The sequence below is a fragment of the Cynocephalus volans genome, chromosome 3, assembly GCF_027409185.1.
Source record: "Cynocephalus volans isolate mCynVol1 chromosome 3, mCynVol1.pri, whole genome shotgun sequence".
NCBI lineage: Eukaryota > Metazoa > Chordata > Mammalia > Dermoptera > Cynocephalidae > Cynocephalus > Cynocephalus volans.
In genome coordinates, this window is record NC_084462.1 from 154,011,670 (window position 1) to 154,031,495 (window position 19,826).

General features: G+C 44.1%; 1 protein-coding gene across 1 annotated transcript in view; it reads right to left on the reverse strand.

The window, feature by feature from the left end:
• The window catches only part of DPF3 (double PHD fingers 3), a 251,100-nt gene that overhangs the window by 199,649 nt on the left and 31,625 nt on the right, over positions 1–19,826 (reverse strand). The window lies entirely within an intron of this gene.

Consider the following 19,826-nt stretch of genomic DNA (forward strand, 5'->3'; position numbering starts at 1 on the left):
AAGGAGGTGAACTTTGTCTCCAGGGTCTGCGGCAGCTTCCAGAGGAGATGATTGAGACAGGCCTTAAAAGATTTGTATGATTTTTCCCAGTGGAAAAGAGAGGCCAGGGGATTCCAGAGATGTGGGTCAGCAATTTGTGCTCAGAGAGAAGTGGGCCATCTGTGTGTCCAGACCACGAGTGAGTGTGGAGAAGGGCAAAGGCTAAGAAGAGACTGAAGAGGGAGGCTGGGCTCAGGCGACAGAGCCAAGAAAGGCTTGCCAGAGAGTTTGGACTTTATCCTGTGGGCAATCAGGAAACCACTGACTGTTTTAAGCAAAGGTAGGTGATGTGATCAGATTTATGTTTTAGCAAGATTATTCTGTCTGGCTGCTGGGTGGAGAATGCACTGGAATAGGAAGATACTGGGCAGACTCTAGAAATATTTTCAAAGTAGAATCAGCAGGACTGGGTGCCCTACTGGAGGTAGGAAGAAAAGGAGGTTTCAGAGACAGTTTTCTCACTTGGGCTTAAAGGGCCCTCAATCCAAGATAGCAAATCAATAAGAAAGCAAGAGGCAGAAAAATTAAGTGTCTTGGCTAAGGTCACATAAGTTGCTTGATGGCAGAACTAAGGCAACAATCTAAAGTTCTTTCCCGTAGAAACCCCCTGCCATGTTAGCACCAACCAGTGAATAAATTTAACCATCATTTGCCAGGCTTTCCTTGTTGCCTACTTCGTGCATGTCTACTTTTTGTCCTGTGGAGATCACTAAGATCATCAGGGCAAAATTCCTTTTGACCTCCCACAAGGCTGGCACAGTACTAGGTAACAAGTGTTCAGTAAATGTTTGCTATTAAATCAAACTCCAGGAGCACCAAGAACTCTTCACCTTAGGCATTGCCTCACTTGCAACTTGAGACCCTTTCTTTCTTTAATCCCTAACAAACAGTACTTTTTATGTAATTTCCTAGATCAAGTAATTCCTAGATGTTTGAATTTCACAGTCCAAGAAATTTTTAACAACATAAAAAATCAGAAGGATCAATATAGTCTTGTCAACTTTTTTTTTAACAACATTGTTTCTTTTAAAAAGGGACATTTCACACATATCCCCAAAGTCAGAATAATATAATTTTATGATTAAGGATAATTCTTCAGATTAAGTCAGAGTTCCACAACTTCAGCACTATTGACATTCTGGACTGAATAATTCTTTGCTGGTGGGGAGGAGATGGGGGGGGGGAGTTGTCCTGTGCACTGTAGGATGTTTAGCAGCATTCCTGGTCACTATCTATTAAACACCAGTGGCACTCCCCAGTTGTAACAACCAAAAAATATCTCCAGGCATTTCCAAATGTACCCTGGGGCAAAATCACCCCAGTTGAGAACTGCCGAATAAAATAAAGTAAGCCTGATTAGCATTCTAGTTAAATCAGTGAAAACTATCACAGACTGGTATCGGTCCATAAACCAGCTTTTGGGAACAAGAGACACAGAGGTTAAGACTGTAGGACTTGAAATCAAACTTGAATTCAAATCCCAATCCTGCCTCTACTCATTGCCTGACCTTGAGCAAGGGGCTGCTCTAAGCCCCCCTTTCCTCCCCTGAAGAATGAGGACCACACTACCTCATCATAGTCATTGGGAGGATTAAATGGAATAGAAGTAACACACGTAGCATGCAATTGTCAGAGAGGCATGACAATTATTAATATTTCTACCACTTCTATAACACATAGCAGTGTCTGGTACATATGAACAATAGCTACCCAAAATTAAGACTTTGTGGGTAAAAGGACCTTGCACAGAATATAGTGGGTCCTCAACAAACATTTATTGAATGAATAAATGAATCCCCAATCACTCTGCTCTCACCAGTTACTTTCCTCATCCTCGACAAATCTAAGTCCTTTTCTCCCTTATTGGAACTTTCTCAAGTCCTACCATGGGAATTAAACCCATAAAATAAGTCTGGCCAGTCTAGGACTTCTGCCCAGGCTCTGTGTGTGGCACCATTGTGGAAGCCTCTAGCAAGCAGTATCCATACCCCACTCACTACCTGGTCTTTGAATAATTCTCACCCCACCTGTGAGAGTGCAGGGTTGTTTTTTGTTGTTGTTGTTGTTGTTGTTGTTGTTGTTTACATCCAGCCATGAAAATCACCCATGTCATGAACATCTTCAGGTTGCTGCTGTCCGTCCTAGATATTTAACCTGGCATTGGGCCAGGGACAGAAAAAGGAGGTGGCAAGATCCTTGAACAAAAGTAGCTATAAAAGGGCGTGGGGGGAAGCAAGGCAAACAACAAATGATACAAGCAGGCGACCTCAAAGAACCGTGGCGGGGGCGGGGGGTTCTGAGCCTCTCTGAGCTGCTCACTTGGCAGCAAGCAGATCTGAGTTCCTGCTGCTTCCTCTGTCCCCACCAAGCCCACCTCCCACCTCCGCAGGCAAAACACTGACAGCTCTCACAAGGGGAGAAATGCTCCTTGTTATATACCAGACACAGTCCTGACCAAAGCCCAGACAGCAATAAATTTCCAGGGTTCACTTCACAATTTTGACAATCTCCCTAAGGACTGAGTTTTCTGGTTATCATGGGGCCACAGGACTCTGAATACAGGGAGGGGCCTTAAAGAGTAGATTGTCCAAGCTCTCATTCTATAGATACAGAAACTGAGGCTCGGAGAGGGAAAGGAACATGCTCAGGGTCATCCAAGCATGCTCCAGTCAGTGACTAACAGCACCGAACCAAGAACTCAAGGCTTCAGTTCTGGCATTGAGTTTTGCCGGAGGGTTGAAATTACACCGAGAAGAAGAATGTGTACTATAAACTAAATCTCACTCTTCCTGAAAATATAGACGATCACATCCACAGCCTGAGATGAGGAGAGAGAGGGCTAACAAGTTCTCAGAAGGGGCTATGGATCTAGTCCCATGGCTTCTCCATCCATTTGGAAAACAGAAGAGAATAAATCACCTTCCGTGGGAGAATCCAGCAACTTCTTTCTCTGTCCCATCACACATCACCTGTCTTCTCCAGACCTTGATACTGTGGCCAAAATACAAAGAGAACTGTAAAGAGCATTCTGGGCAGAGTGTGTGCTCATGCATGCACACACATGTGCAGAAAAGGTGGGGAGAGAAAGGAAGCAAAGGTGGCAGAATGTCAGTAAATGGTGAATCTAAGCAAAGGGGGCAGGAGTGTTCAGTGTACAATTCTCTCAACTTTTCAAAAGGTTCGAAGTTTTTCTAAGTAACAATTTGAGGGAGAAAAAGAAAGCACAAAATAACAACCTAAGGTAAATTGAACTTTCTTAAAAATTGTTTGGAAAGGACCAGGAATCACTCCTTCAGTTTCATTCAGTTTCTCTAACTAGGGACTAACATCCTCAGAAAAAGTTGTAAGACGTCCCAGAGGTTAAAGGTGTAGGACTCCAACACATATGTGATGCTGGTGCTCATAGTAGTCAGTAGCTATAGCAACCTTGGGATCCAAATCTGATTTAAAATATTTTGTCCCATAGCTCCCAAAATACATACGTTTGTCACACCATGTATCCTGTTGGTTTTGGTTTGGAAAGTAAAGTAACTACAGGATATGGATGGAAAAAAAGCCAGAATTTTTCCAAAAGAGTCCATCACCTTTACAATATAGGGAATTTGTGAATTTAATTTCTATTCAGGAAATTATTTCACATAAATAAACTGTTGACTCAAAATCCATATACAACAACAGTCACCATGTTCTCTATCCGTAGTAGCATTTATTTTGGGCCATGTTAGATCCGTAATTCAGCCCTGAAAATCTGTCGTTGGCCACATATATAAAACTCATACCAATATGTTAACATTGATTGAATAAATGAATCCTCAATCACCCTGCTCTCCCCAGTTCCTTTCCTCACCCTCAGCATATCTAAGTCCATTTTCACAGCATTGAAGACATGGCGATTTGAGGCAACACAGCCCACTCAGCAAACTTCAAGGGATTTCTTACGGCTGAAGGAAGGACGGAGGAGAGAATGAGCAAGAGAATATGAGGTTGGAGAGAGAGGTGGAGGCCAAATCCAGCAGAGCCTGTATGCTCAACAAAGGAGTCAGATGTTTATGCTTCAGGCAACAAGGAGTCGCTGAAGGGTTTCAAGAGAGCAGTGATATAATCAGGTCATTCTGGCAGAGTATGGATGGACGAAGGTAACTGGAAACTAGGGAGGCTAGTTGGAATGACAAAGACCCGATCTAAGGCAGTCAGAACAGGAGTGAAGAACTGAGGATAAATTAGAAAGGGCCATTGGAAAGAACAAGTGGTCAGGACTTGATGGGAAGAGGGCAGATGTGCCCGGGAGAGAGAAGTCCAAGATGACTTCCAGCTTGGCTGACCTGGTAGATGAGAAGGATGCACATCCAGGTGGGAATCCAGAAGGAGAAAAAAGCTTGGCAAAGGAATGTGGTAATTGAACATGTTGAGGTTCCAGGAAGATATGTAAATATGGAGCTCCAGAGAGAAGTCCAGGTTAGATATATGCATTTGGGAGTAATCAGCATACACAAGAGTATTTCAGAAAGTTCATAGAAAAATAGAATTAAAAGATAATACAAATCTTTCCATGAACTTTTTGAAGTACCCTCATATATGGTGATAGAGGCCATGGGTGTGGTTGGGGTCAGCGGGGGAAGAACTGAGAGCAAAACAAGAATTGAGTCAAGGACAGAAACTCTGGGTAGAAAAACATTTAGGGGTAGTCAAGGAAGAGGAGACTCCCCAAGGACGTTGAAGAGTAGCCCAAGAGGCAAAGACCTAAGCCTGCTTTTAAGTGATCCACTAAACTCCATCTCCACAGGCTGGTCACACCATGCTGGACTGGGGAAGAAAAATGATGTGTTAAAATAAACTCACTCTCAACAACAAAAAGACAAATAACCCAATTAAAAAATGGACAAAAGATTTGAATCAACATTTCTCCAAAGAAAATATACAAATGGCTCATAGGCACATGAGAAGATATGTGGCATTATTTAGTCATTAGGGAAATGCAAATTAAAACCTCAGTGAGATACCACTTCATACCTTCTAGGATGGCTCTAAACAAAAGGATAGATAATCACAAGTGTCTGCAAGGCTGTGGAGAAATTGGACCCTCGTATATTCCTGGTGGGAATGTAAAATGGTGCAGACACTGTGAAAGATGGCTTGGCAGTTCCTTAACAACTAAATGTACATATATCATATGACCCAGCAATTCCACCCCTAGGTTTATACTCAAGAGAATTGAAAACGTATGTCCACACAAAGACTTGTACACAAATGTTTATGTCAGCATTCTTCGTAATAGCCAAAAAGTAGAAATAACCCAAATGTCCATCAACTGATAAACAGATAAATAAAATGTGGTATATCCACACAACGGATTATGATTCAGCCATAAATAGGAATAAAGTACTGATCTATGCTACAACATGGTTGCACACTGAGAACACTATGCTTAGTGAGAGAAGCTAGACACAAAGGCCCGCATACTCACATACTACATGATTCCATTCATATGAAATATCCAGAATAGGGAAATCCATAGAGACAGAAAGTAGATTAGTGGTTCTCATCAGCTGAGAGCACAGGAGAAAGAGCAGTGTCTGCTTAATGAGTATGGGATTTCTTTTCAGGGTGATGAAAATGTTCTGGAATTTGATGGCAGTGATGTTTGCAGAACACTATGGATATACTAAAAACCACTGAATTATGCACTTTAAAATGGTTAAGATGGTGAATTTTACGTTATATGAATTTTATCTCAATAAAATAATTAAATAATAACTAAACTCACTTTACAAAGTTACCCATAGGCAAGAGGATCTGGGTAAGCAGATTCCCCAGCTTGCAACAGGAACTCCAGATATTCTGACTAAAAAAGCCAAGAGTGTGCTTCTCAGGAGACCCTTACATGTCCACAGTTGGGGGTGACGGGCTCTGAGAAGCATAGAAGATAGATCACCCAGCCTCATGACAGCTACTAGCTCCTCATTCAGGCTGCCTCACCCACTAAGACCCCAAAATGCTAGGATGGCAGGAGCACAAACAAGAAACTGCGATTTGACCTACTGAGAGCACCCAGGTGTGCCTGGGCACAGTTATCCCACATGGGCAGGAAAGGAGAAATGATTTCTGGGCCAAGGGCACCTAGAAACCCCAGAATACCGGCCTCACCCTTCATCCCTCTTACTCAGCTCTTTGACACCTAAAACCCTTGCACTGTGTTCGAGATACACTTGCCCAAGTTGTCATTCCCAGAGGTCCCCGAGTGCCAGCATTACCCTACGCTTCTTTATGTACACACGGGTGCTCAGGGAGTTACTGGGAATCTTTTTTCTCTTTCGGCTTGACACATGGGTGGCTTTGAAATGAGCACAACTTACATGGTTTACACCCAGCTCCACACCGGCCACTGCAGAACTCCAGACCCGAAGAAGCCAAGCGGAGGACAGTGGGCTGACTGTGCGTTTGTCAGAAGGGTCAGAGCCTCTGGGGAGGAGGAGCCGAGGACGAGCTCCAGGGTTCTGCAGAACTTCCTGCTGGTCAAGCATATCTCTACTTCAGTCTCCAGTGATGTGCTTCCCTCACTGTCCCGTTCGCTCCCTCTCATCTGCCAAACTCCCAGGGCAGCCCTGGATAATAAAGTAACAGGATGCAAATGCCTCCAGGTGGCACGCCACCACACCAGAGAGATTGTCAGAGCAGGGAGGCAGCTCTGGGGTGAAAAGCAAGCCCCCTGGCCTGCTCTAACCACTAGATAAGCAACCCCTCCTCCATGCCTCCCCGACCCTGCCTGCCCCAAAGGGAAGGGCACACCACGAAACGAGGCCTTCCCTTGGGGGTTCTGACCACCTCACGGGGAGATTATGATTCCCCTGCGGTTGCCATGCCTACTGTGATGTCACTCCTTTTATCATTCCATCTGGGTGGATTTTTTTCCTTTTCTCTAAAGGACACCCTCCTATCCAGTGCCTGGAGGCCCACTGGGAGCTCCAGCCCATGTCTTATCTGGATCTGGGTAAACTACACCATCCAGGGACCTCAGAAAACTCTACAGTCCTAATGGGAACAGCTCCCAGGAGGCAGAAAGAGCTCTCCTCCCAAGCTGGTCCATCTCCCAGATTTAAGCAGAACCAAATAGAACGTAGTTCACCATCCCCTCTCAGAATAGAAGAGGGGTGTGTGGTAAGGTCCTATCAGCTTTACTTAATTGGTCAAAAGGAAATTGCTTTTTAAGTAAAATAAATGCAAAGAGGACTAAGGATGGGGGAAAGGTATACAAATCCCACACTTGATCATGCACAGAGGAATGTAAAGGAAGAAAGAAAAATACTCTCTCGATGATTACTTTTTGTGCTGCCCAGCCGTGGATCTATAGGGGATTTCATGCCAATGAAAAGCATTTCTTTGGGGTCACACTATGTGCCAGGAACTATGCCAAGTACTGGAGATCTAGTCCCAGCCCTTAAGGAACTAATAATAAGATCATTGTTCGTCATCATGATACCTACACAGGCTTCTTTAAAAGAATTTTACCCCTCTAGAGAGAGACACTGAGGCTCTGAAAGACCAGGCAGTTTGTCTACGGCCATGAGGCTCCATCTACAATCTGTGGGCAGAGAGCAAAAGTGCTGGCTGTGGGCAGGCCTTGCCCCAAATCCTCACGTGGAGCCCCTGGACTGCTGCACACCTTCTCCTCATTCCACCCTCCCCTGCCTGGATCTGTGGCGCCTTCCACTGGGCAGTGAGAAAGGCAGCAGGCAGTGGCTCCGGTGCCAGCAGCCGCAACCCCACCAGGGAAGGCTGCCCCTGCAGCCAGCTAGCCTCAGCAGTCAAGTTAACCTGTATTAACCAGGCCTGCTCCTGGAAGTCGTCAACGACGTTGTTAAAACACAGCACCCTGTAGGAAACAGTGGTCCAGTCGCACTGGAAACATCCAGACTTATTAAATAAAAATGGCGATTACTGTTGGTGTCAGCAGCACTGTCGTTTTCAGCCAAAACATAATACACAGAACTGGCCTTATCTTCCTAGTATATAACATGTCACTTGCTATTTAAAAAAAGATTATACATCATATATATTCTTTTAATGGTAAGCAAGAGAAAAATCAGATTCCCATTTTATGAATGAGGAAACCAAGGCAAAGAAAAGAGAAGGGGTCATCTCAGGCGACATCCATTTGTAGAACTGGGTTTTTTATCTTCAGAACTCACTTTGAGGGACCTTTGGCACAGCACAACAACGGCACTCAGGGATTATGTGGAAGTCACATTACCAGGCCACAAAACAAACTACTACTGTTAGTTCTTCTGTGGGTAGTGAGACTGGGGGCATGGTGAGCAGAGGTAGAAGAGAGATCCCCCTGCAAGCTCAAGCATTTACTCCCCAAGTGGCTGGTGAGATGGCTCAGGGCCCAGATGTCAGACTTAGTCCAACTGTCCTCCTTTTTACAAGCCCATCTGCCTTTTACCTGTCCTGAGGTAGGACAACCAATATCCTACTTAGCGATGCAGCCCTGCTCCCTGGGGAACAGAGGCCTGAACAGGCTGCTTTCCCCTCACCCTGGTAGGAAGCTTTGCCTCCAAAACCAGGAAAGAGACCAGCAAGTGCACACAGGAAACAGTCACTAGCAGGTGGCTTGATTAGTTTTCATAGCAAAACCTGCACTTTAGAGCCCAGGCCTGTGAGACCGTGCCCTGCAGTAATCTCAGCTTGGATCAAAGCAGCCCAGCTCTGCTCACCCCACTAAGAGCAGCAGGAGGCCAATGAAGCAAGACCTAAAAAGCTGGAGTTCTGGAATTAAACTGACCTGGGCTTGAATCTCAACCCCACTCACTCACTAGGTGGCCTTGAGTTACTTGTCCTTGTTTTTCCTCATCCATAAAATGGGGATAAAAATATCAAACTCTGAGAAATTATGAGAATGTCAGCACACAGTACACCCTTCAAAGATGGTAGCTGTGATTGTTGGTTTCCAAACACAGCAGTGTGTCTGTGCTCAGCCACCCACTTTCCACCAGTGTCATTCACTTGCCACATAAGTGGCCTGGAGGGTTAAGTGTTCGGCCACAGCATGCAGCTCTCACCCTTGCCACACTAACTGATCCATGGGGGCTCAGAGCCTTGTTCTTACTAGAACTGCTCTTTTGTTTGCTTGGTTTTTTTTATTTATACACATACTTTTATGCATTCTTTTATGCATGCATATACATATACATACATATATAATTTATTTAAATGGCATTATATCACTTATGCTGTTTCCCTACACCCCATCCTCCTACTTAAGCACCCCCATCCCTGCTTTCCCAGGTAGCCATGTAAACACCTTATTTGTATCCTTTCACGTTTTTCTCCATAATCATGTAATTTTACACACGCACACACACACACAAAAACACACGAATAGTGGGGGTTTGGAGGGGCAGTTATTTTTTGCTTAACAAAAATGGAATTATATATCATACACATCCTTCTCCCTCTTTTTTTTCCCTACCATAATTTGCCAAAATCCTTTCAATAATTCTGTTATGATTCATGATATGAACTTATCACAGCTATTAAGCCATCCCCCTACTGATAGGTATTCACTCCATTCCAAAATTCTTGGTCACTACAAACAAAAAAGCAATGAATTTCTTGACCATATATCCTTACCAAAAACCATTTTCTAACCAGACAAAATGCCAAGCATCAGGATGTGCATGTCCCCCATCAAAAGGACCTCATGATGAGTTCCCAAAGTAGCCACATCATTCTTAAAATTCTCCTTAGAAAAGAAACCCTCCGCTCCTAGAAGTACAAATCCCTAGGCATGGGTTTGGCTTCCAAACACCAGTTCTTTCAGGGTCTTACTGTGTCAGGTCAACTCTGCAGGTCTTCATTTTCCCATCTGTAAAATAAAATAATAACTGCCCCAGGCTGCAGGATTCGAGAGTGCTTGGCAAGGGATTTTTACGAGGGAGCAGTGTGTGAAATAATATTTTTTGCTGTTATTCTACGGGATGGTGTTTCTAGCTTGTTGTTTGGAGGTCAGGGAAGGGAGGGCAAGCCAAAACTGATTCAATTATATGCCCTCTGAGATTTATAAGGTACTTGGGGCTGGATGGGAAGTCTCTCTCTCTCTCTTTCTCTCTCTGCATTTCTGAAGCACCTTGCACTGTGATTGTTTACAAGGAAAAGTTAGAAACTGGACAGAGGAACTTTTGACTCTCCACTTGCCCAGCTTTGCCAGATTTCAAAGAAGGGGCAATAGCAATTGAAGTGAGGAGAGGAATGATCCAATTATCAAATTTTGGAAAATCAGGAATCTCACAGGTGTTTGATTTTCACTCAAAAGTTTCCTAAACTCTAAATTTCATTCAGTAAAAGGTGTGGGGTGGGTTGGAGAACAACTTTTGCAAGGGGTTTAGTGACTGTATTTTCTGTTCTTGAAAAAAAGGAGAAATTTTAGGGTGAAAAAAATCCTAAAACTTCCATTTCAAGTAGCAAGCAGTGCTAAAAGTCTTTCAAGAGCCTCCCCATAAAGAAGCAGTTACAGCAAGTTAAGTGAAATTACCTGATTACCATGTGGACCTTAAGCCTGAGAGTATGAGAAATGGTAAAATCAGCTGAATTAGTGTAATGGTACTCCTCTTTAAAATCTGAATTCAGTCTAGTTATAGGATAATTTTCTTCATCAAAATCTAGCCAATGATTGGCATCCACGTTTTGGAAAAGGATCTGGCGGCATCCACTAAACATCTATGACCTACCCCATGACCCAGCAATTCCACCGAGAGCTTTGCATACTTAAGGTCTCGAGAAGACATGTACCAGCATGTTTATAGCAGCACTGTTCACCGAAGTCCCAAACCAGAAACTACTGTCTGCCCATCAAGAGTAAAATGTGCAAATAAATCACAGTGTATTCACATAACAGAATACTATACAGCAATGAGAATGGATGATCTACAATTACAGTCAACATAATGAATGAATCTCACAAACTCAATGTTGAGGGGGAAATCCAGACACTAAAGTGGGCATATTAGAAGATTCCACTCAATGGGGTTAGAATCAGGATAGTCACCCTTGATGGCTGGGTAGGGGGTATTGTAGAACTGAAGGGGCACAGCTGAGCTTCTGTAACATTTCTTAATCTGAGTGTTGGTGGACACAAGCATGTTCAAAATGTATTGGCTGAACATACATGCACTTTTCCGTATGTATTATACTTCCATTTTTAAAACTTTTAAAAATAAGCCAATTTCTGAGAGATTGGAGGTGAAAAAAATAATAATAAGCCAATGAACAAAAATAAACATGATTAAGGATAAAATAGTCAGGTGGACAAGGCTCTTGGAGCCAGGTCATATCTGGCGTATATCATTCCAGGGAGCCCACCCCTGTCGATGCAATGACTGATGAGTTGAGCATGGAGGGGAGCATTCTGTAAGAGGTGAAAAGGAACGGAGAGTCTGGCACTTTCTTTGAAAAAGAGAAGTTTCCAAAATCTAGATGTGCAGTCCCTACCCCAGGTAATTAATTTAATGCACTATCTATTACAGCTGGACCTGGGTTTGACTCAAAAATATCTGAGGGTTTTGTTTTTTGCTCTTGCTTCCCTTTAAAAAATTGTTTGGAAAGAGGAAAGAAGGTATTGTTATTTTACATGGAAATCAAATCTGTTTTCACAAAGAGAGACTGGAGAAGAGATCTGGTCAATGGTGAAGAAATGGAAGCCAGAGATGGAAACGAATCACTGTAAGGCTCTAGTGCCACAGGCAAACTTGAGTTTCCATTCAGTTTGATAATAATATTTATAATAACAGCTTACACTTGGCAGGGTTTATATATGCTAGCCATTGCTCTAAGAGCTCGCATACGTTAATTCATTCGATCTCCATCTATGTTGTAGGGATTGATATAATCTCCACTTTACAGACTGGAACTGAGGCCCAGAGAGGGTAAGTAACTCACTTGAAGTCACATAGCTAATAAGTGACAGAGGCAGGCAGGCAGTCTGGCTACAGAATCTGTACTATTAATCATTATACCATATTGTTTCCTAATAAGCATTTATTAAGTCTCTACTATGTGCTGGACACTATGTTAGGCAAGAGGGTTACTGAGAAGTATAAAACACTGGTCCGTGGATTACAGGCTTATAGTCCATGCAGTGATGAAGATCACACAGGCATCCAGAGGTCTAAATTCAGAATGAAAATTTAGAAAACTGTATCTAAACACCTGGATATTAAGTTTTCAATGACTAAAAAGCAGTACCCATTTTCTCACTGATACTATTTTATTCAAAAGAGTAATTTGTAAGTCTAAGCTAGTTCCTTGACACATCACCTCCCACCCCTGGGACATGAGACTCAATAAAGCTCTCTTCATTTTGATGGGGGGGTGGGGAAGGAATACCTTGTAAATATGTTTATTTTTTCCTGACTTGCCCTCTTGTGTAAAAAGGATTGCTCACCACTGATCTGGCAGGCTTGAATACAGGGCCGCCCTTCAGGGTGAGAGGGGGCCAGATACCCAGTATATTAAAAATGAAGAAATACAAAGCAAAATTACAGCATTTGTGGCACACTGTAGACGCTCACAGTTCACAAACTCACACTTTGCACACACGCACACACAAACTCAAATACGATGTAAAGTAATTAAGCTCACAAGAGAATTACAGTATCTATTTTTTAAAATATTAATTCAGAATGCCCTGTGGATAGCGTGGTCCTGGCACAGATGATGCATTTGACGCTCTGTGATAAGCCTTTTGATGACTACACATAGAATCTGGTGCAAAGATAATATCAGAGTCTCATTTGAGGCCTCCATGAATGGGAAACCCAAGTTTAATCAGCTCCCACTGCCATCCCAACCCCCTTCATAAGCCTTCTGTGAGGTGAGGAGAACAAAAGATTGGGCCCAGTGTTACCTCTGGGAACAGCAAAGGCCCAGGTGGGAAAAGGTGACAGGGAAGAAATGAGGTGCACAGAGTGGGAGAAAATGTGGGTGAAAATACTGGACCATGGCCACCAGCAGAGCCAGGCTAGCCAGGCGTAGGATCCTCAGGACTTCTACAGGTCAAGTCTGGGAGGTCAGCCAAGGTTACACAAGAGAGGCAGGCAGGAACACAACCAGAGCCTACCTGCCCATGAGCTAGTCCTACCCAGCCCCTCGGAAGCTCTGCTCTCGCCCTGGCCCACCTCTGTAGCTTCTCCACAGGCACAGGTGGGGTCCTAAACACAGAAGGATCTTGCTGCCTTCTCCCATGTCCATCCCACTTCCTGGGAGTCAATTAGATACCTTCAGAGAGTCAGAAATGGTGCCCATGGCCACATGGCACACAATGCCACTTTCCAGAGGAGTGTGAACTCCAATTCCAAGACAAAGGGGCAAAACAGGTATTAAAGCCCCTCAGAGCTTAGAAGATGACATGGGACAGAAAGCTAGTGGAAAACTGTTTCCGAACGTTTCCTTTCCTGCTAACATGTATGAACTGTGTGAGTTGCCAAGGAAAGTAAAGCTTCTTGTTCGGAGCAAAGAAGGTTCTCTTTCCACACAGCAGCTGCAGAAGGTGGAAAACCTGATATCCTCTAAATATCAGAGGACACCGGGCTCCCAGTAGGAGGATACCCCAACTCCTGCCAGCACAGAACCCAGCAGGGGCAGCTTTTCCGTTTTTCTCCTCTTGCTGAAGGAGCCCTAGAAAGGCCATCAGGGCTCTCCCCAAGAGTAAAGTTCTCCCCAGGTCCCGATGAGGCCTCACTGCCCACCATTCCTTTTATTTAGCTAAGAAGCAGTGTTTTTAAATAATTTCTAGAGTCTTTTATCTGGAGACATGCCCAGGAAAAGGGGCTCTTACTCTTCCCACAGAGACCTGCAGACCATGGACTAAATTCATTGGTTCCTACTCAAGCTGTAGAACAGGACCTTGAAACATCCTCTCTAAATTCCTCCCCTAGTTTTGTCCAGGCAAACACAAATTGATTCCATTCTTTTCAAAACACCAGCCCCTTCAGATGGCCTAGTTTATCTTCATTAACATTTCTCAGTGATAAGAGGGGCAAAGGGTTCAACACCCCCCTGTTGCATCCACAGAGACAGGCCTGTAGGAAGCTGTCAAACTGGGAGGTGGTAAATTGTGAGCAATTCCACAGATATCCTTGAGTCGGTTTCCTTACTCAAACACATCCTGCCTCACTCCCCAACAGTAAGAGCTCACACTTACTGAGCAGTTAGTCTGAGCCAGAGCCAGACCATGTCCTAAGAGCTTCACATGGGTTAACTCATTTCACCCTAATACCAACACTGTGGGGTAGGTACCAGAGGTAAGTGACAGAGCTGGGATTTGAACCCAGAAGTCTGATTCCAAAGCCCAAGCTTCCAGGAGGGCCACAACTTATTTCTCCACTTAAGGGCTCAGCTGGTGCTCTGGAAAGGAGTGTCTGGCTAACTGTATTATGAGCATTAATTGACTTCTCTATCTCCCTGAAGCATAATCTGTTAACTGCACCTCAGTATTCATTCTATTTCTTTTTTTCTTTTTGGCTGCTGGCCAGCATGGGGATCCTTGATCTTGGCATTACCAACACTACTTTCTTCCTTTTTATGAGAACTCCTACCTCTCTGGTTCACCTAAGTACATGGCCATCTGCTGCAAACTCCATTTCCCAGCAGCCCTTGCAGCTAGATGTGACCATGTAACTAAATTCCCACCAATGGGATATGAGAACTTCCTCAATGACAAGCTGCTCGTCTTGGACTTCCTCACCTCACGCTTCTCACATCCTGAAACACAGACTTAGAGATGCAAAATGGAAAAAAACCTGGATCCATAAATGACTTCATGGACTAACCCTGTCAGCCTGGCATGCTCACCGTAGGACTTACCTGAGAGATAAATAAACCTCTGTCTTATTTAGCCATTGTATTAGGGGATCTCTGTCACAGCAGCTTAGTCTATATGCTAGATTCAGCTCCAAAAGGCCCACACCTTATCTTATTCTAGTCAACATCCCCAAAACACTCTCCTAGGGCTTGGAACATAGTAGTGGCTCAGTAAATATTTGTTACATGAATGCAAACACCATTATGTAAAGCAGGTAGTACCAGGGCCAAACTGACTTACCCAATCTCTGCAGATGACCCTCATCCAGGTAAGTACAATGTCTCCTGCTTTCCTGGCAAACAGAAGCTCAGGCCAGAGAGTCTATGTTTAGGAAAGTGTTTACAATAGGGGAGCGGTAAACTTTGACTGCTGAGACAATGGATTTTGTGCTTCACCACAAGCTAGCTGAGGTTACTGTTTGTCTCATAATAATAATGAGCTCCATTTGAGTTCTTACTACGCGCCAGGTTCTGTATTAAGTACTTCATTTGCATTACAGCATTCATTTTCATTGAATCCTCACAATAACCCTACAAGGTAGAAACAATTAATATCCCCAAATGAGCAAACCAGACCCCCAAAATAGTTAGGTAACTTGCCCCAGCTGCATGGCTAGTAAGTGATAAAGGTAAGATTCAAACCCAAGTTGTTTGAGCCCAATTTTATTCTCTTCTTAACCACAGTCTGCTACTCTTTTTCCTTTCATGTGTGACAGGCATATATTCCCAACTATGATTACAAGTTTGGGGTGCCAGGCCAAGTTGTGTGCTTATCTCAATAGATGCCTAATGCACAGAGCTTCTACTGGTAGCTATAATACTGTCCCTCTGTGCATGGTTGGGGAGGGGATGTGCACACCCACCAGGCTACATGAGGGCAGAAGGCAATCTGCCTCAGCCACGGGGTCCATGCCAGCTCACTCTTGCCCTCTCCTGCTCCCCAGGCTGCCCTTGCCACCTTCCTGACCTGTGCTCCCTCCTGCCCGCGCTGCTACCGCCCACAGCCCACACAGTGTCCCCTCAGCTGCCTTCCCTGGCTTCCTGCCTGCCTCCACGCACGATCCTTGCCCAGCCCTGCAGCTTCTCTAGCTAAAGTCAGCAGGGTCCAGACCTGCCCAAATAGCCTGACAATGATGTGGCCCAAGTTTCACATCCCACCCTCCCCCCAACTTTGTCCCTACATCAATGTTCATCCACAACAAGTCCTTTCTCCTCGTACCCTAGATGCAGCAAAGTAGAGTTAGCAGCCAGGTGGGGAGGGCTGTATCCCAGAGGTTGCAAACCTAGTGCCATGGGTCAAATATTATCCCCAGGTATGTTTTCTTTAGTCTGCAGTACGCTTTTTGTAAAGTGAATTAACTACATTTAACGTTGTTAGAGTTCATATACAGGAGCTGGCCATTTAGCTCAACTGATTAAGCATGGTGCTAATAACACCAAGGTCCAGGATTCGATCCCTGTACCAGCCAGCTACCAAATAAAAGAGTTCATATACAAATTCAAATGTGAAACCTCTCTTTAAAAATCAGGAGCCCTTACAACACCAGGCTCACCTGCCCATGTGCAACTGGCTGGAGTTGAATTTGGACTTCCCACAGGATTGGCATGAACTTCCCAGTTTACCACTGTCCCCTCTACTTCTCCCATTCAGACATTCCTTGCTGGCTTACATGGCCTGCCTGGCCCCTTTCTGCATCCAAGTTTGCAAAGCCTGTTGTAGTGTCTCCATTTTGCTAGTGAGCAAACTGAGAAAGAACAGAAGTTAGTCCTCCAGATCTCAAAGTGGCATTCATCAGCATATACGTGGCTAGCTATCATTAGATCATACTTACCAAGCTCCTGGATGTCCCAGACTCACACAGGTTTAAATGCAGGTCCCTTGACCATGCCTCTATCCAGTCACTACACTCATCCACGTGGCATGCCAGAGGGTGGCACTTCAGCTTTTCAACACACGGGTCACAAGCATCTCTTTTATTGGGTGATAATCTGATTCTCCTCACCTCACCCCAAGATTAACTCTTCTCAAATCTGTCGTTCAGATTATACCCCTGAACCTGCTAAGGGGTAACCTTTCTATTAGGTTAATCCCCCTGGGCCTGAATCCTGGTGGGGTGTGTGTGTGTGTGTGTGTGTGTGTGTGTGTGTGTGTGTGTCCACACACACATGCATGTTCACCCACACATGCTCACACATGTGCTTCTAGATTAACACTCTTCTCATTAACTTCTCAGACAGATGAGAAGTCAACATTTGTCCCACTTGTTGAACCAGAGAGTAGCTATCCCACTGCCCTATCTATAGGGGCAGGAACTGCTTGCTGATGGTTGCCTTGGTGGAATCAAGATTCAGAGATTTTTTCAATTTTTCAAGAAGCCAGGAATATAATTTGGACAAGGGGAACAATGGACTCTATTAATAAAACCTGTGTTGAGAAACAAATTTCCCACCTCCCCACCCGCCACCCCCATGCTTGACAGACTTCCCAAGGATCAGGTGCTGGAGGGCAAATACGGATGCCAGGAAACAAAGGCTCCCCGCTGAACAGCCCAGTAGAAAAGTCAGCATTATTCCCTCCATCCCTCATCGTGCCCTGACGCCCATCCTAGGACTTGGAAGAGGACCCCAGCATGCTTGGCTGGCTTTGCCCTCCTACCTTGTCCTCCATGGTGACAAAACAACTAAGAATGTCTTTGACTAATAGTTTTTTGGTCCCTGTTTGGTCTATCCTCAAAAAAACCCACTTTTTTTTTTCTTCTTTTCCTTATCCATCTTCTCCATAGAGCTCTCAGGTTCTTAACTCAGGCTGCATTATCTGGATCTCTCCAATAAGTAGGTTGCCGTTTCCATTTCTTTGATTAAACGACTCCAACAAAGAATTCATTGAGATGAAATTGCTTATCATGAGCAGGTAACATCCTTTTCCTCCCCAAACCACATGCAATTAACATATAAATGGCCTGGCAAAGGGACTTCTTTGAGAGGTGGCAGATTATAACTACTCTTGCTCCTACACTTATAAAGCTTTAAAAAAAAAAAAAAAAAAGGCAGAAAAGAACAATTTCCAAACGAGAAAATGTCACAGATGGCCACCAACTAACTTCCTGAGGGATAATCATGATCAATTTGATGCAAATACTCCTCCTCCAAGTGAAAAATGTAGAGTGTACAAAATGTCCACTGGAGGATCTGTTTCTCGCTATTTGGGTAATCGCCCTTCTACTACGTGTAATGAGCAGAGGAACAGTATGCCCAGAAAGGCGGCCAATGAGCAGACGGCTCGCCCTGCAGCCCGATTGGCCGAGCCTGGCACCAGCTGGAACCAGGACAAGCTTTGAGGAGAGCAGAGTGACTTGATAGGATTCTCTCTCTCTCTCTCTTCAAAGCATAGAGTACACATCAATTAATCCTCAAAAGATGCTTTCAAGGAGAACATTATCCCTTTTGGAGATGTAGAAGCTAAGAGGTGCCGCAGGTAGTTGACAGGAAGACAGAGGAGAGGAGAAAATGGAGCACTGGGCTCCCAGCCCCAGATCTGGTTCTCCAAAGAGAGTCAGGTTGCAGAAGAATGAACCTACAGAACCGGGGCAAAGGAGGAGGTGGCAGAGAAGCCACCGCTCCTGAGTGTGGCCCTCAAGGCTTCCTGCTGCTCCATCCCCCAGGAGGCCACAAGTAAAATAGGGTCAGAGGCCTGAGCACAGCTCTGTGTGCACCAGGCCAGGAACCAGAGAAAGAGTTAAAACAATGAACCTGCACCCAAAAACCCTTCTTTAGCATAATGACCACTAAGTCTGTGGGAGGAGGAAAAACTGAACTCTGGATCCAATCTGCCACACTGAGTCTGGTTTGGTAACCCCCACCTTTCTTGAAATGCATGGGGGGTGGGCAGGTAGGATTTATGTGTGTAAACAGAGGCAATGCCCTGCCTGGCTGGTCTTTCCATCTTAAGGAAACCAATCCAGGATCACACTTGTAAGGATCACAGTTGTAAGGATCACAGTCTGTCACCGTGTTTGACAATAAACATCACACAATCTCACGTTACACTTTTATTCAACCTTTAATATTTTGTTCTGAGATTCCTGGAAAAGTTGTATGCCACTGGTCAAATGTTACAAAAACAGCTCACAATCTCTTCTGCACTCACACAAGCAGTGTTACTGCTTTACACACTGATTTCTACGTCAAATGTGTTTAGCCTGCATTTTGTTTAACACTGAGAATAACCTTCTTTGCCACATGCTATGCACCGTCTGCATCACTAAAGAGAGCCCATGCCATGTATAAAGTTAGAGGCTTATTGGAGATATTTAAGTGTTTATTGAAAGGATTTTCCTAAAGGATCTAAATGGGATTTCTCTCAACTTACCAATAGTCAAAGAAATAAGAAAAATTCTTCTATGACATTTTTTTTTTTAATTCAAATACCAACGGCTATTCTGACATAGCCTTGCATACACGCACTCTTGCTTGCAGAAAATATAGCAAATATCTGGAAGGATATACAAAAATCTGTCCTTAGCTGTGGGAACAGAACGGGCAGACAGGGAGGAAGTCTCTTTTTCCTTTTCTTTTGTTTTCTTGTTTTATCCCCCTTTGGTACTGTGCATTTTCTACAATCAGTACATTGCTTTTTAAGTGTTCGAAATCATGAGATGAAAAAGTTACTCTAAGATCATATATTTTTCCCCAAGTGTGATACTTTGTCACCAGACCTATGTGACGTAAGCCAGTAGATTTTGGAAATATTTTGATGTTTCTTACACATGAAAAAAATTGTAAATTTCATTATCATCTGTCAATACTCAGGTTGCTTCATCTGGAATGTACCGTGCTAAGAAGAGACAGTATCTTCAAACCCACTTAACAAAAGAGGAGGCTGAGCCGCATGTGGCGGGACACTAAGTCAGATACTCCAATACCTGGCAAAC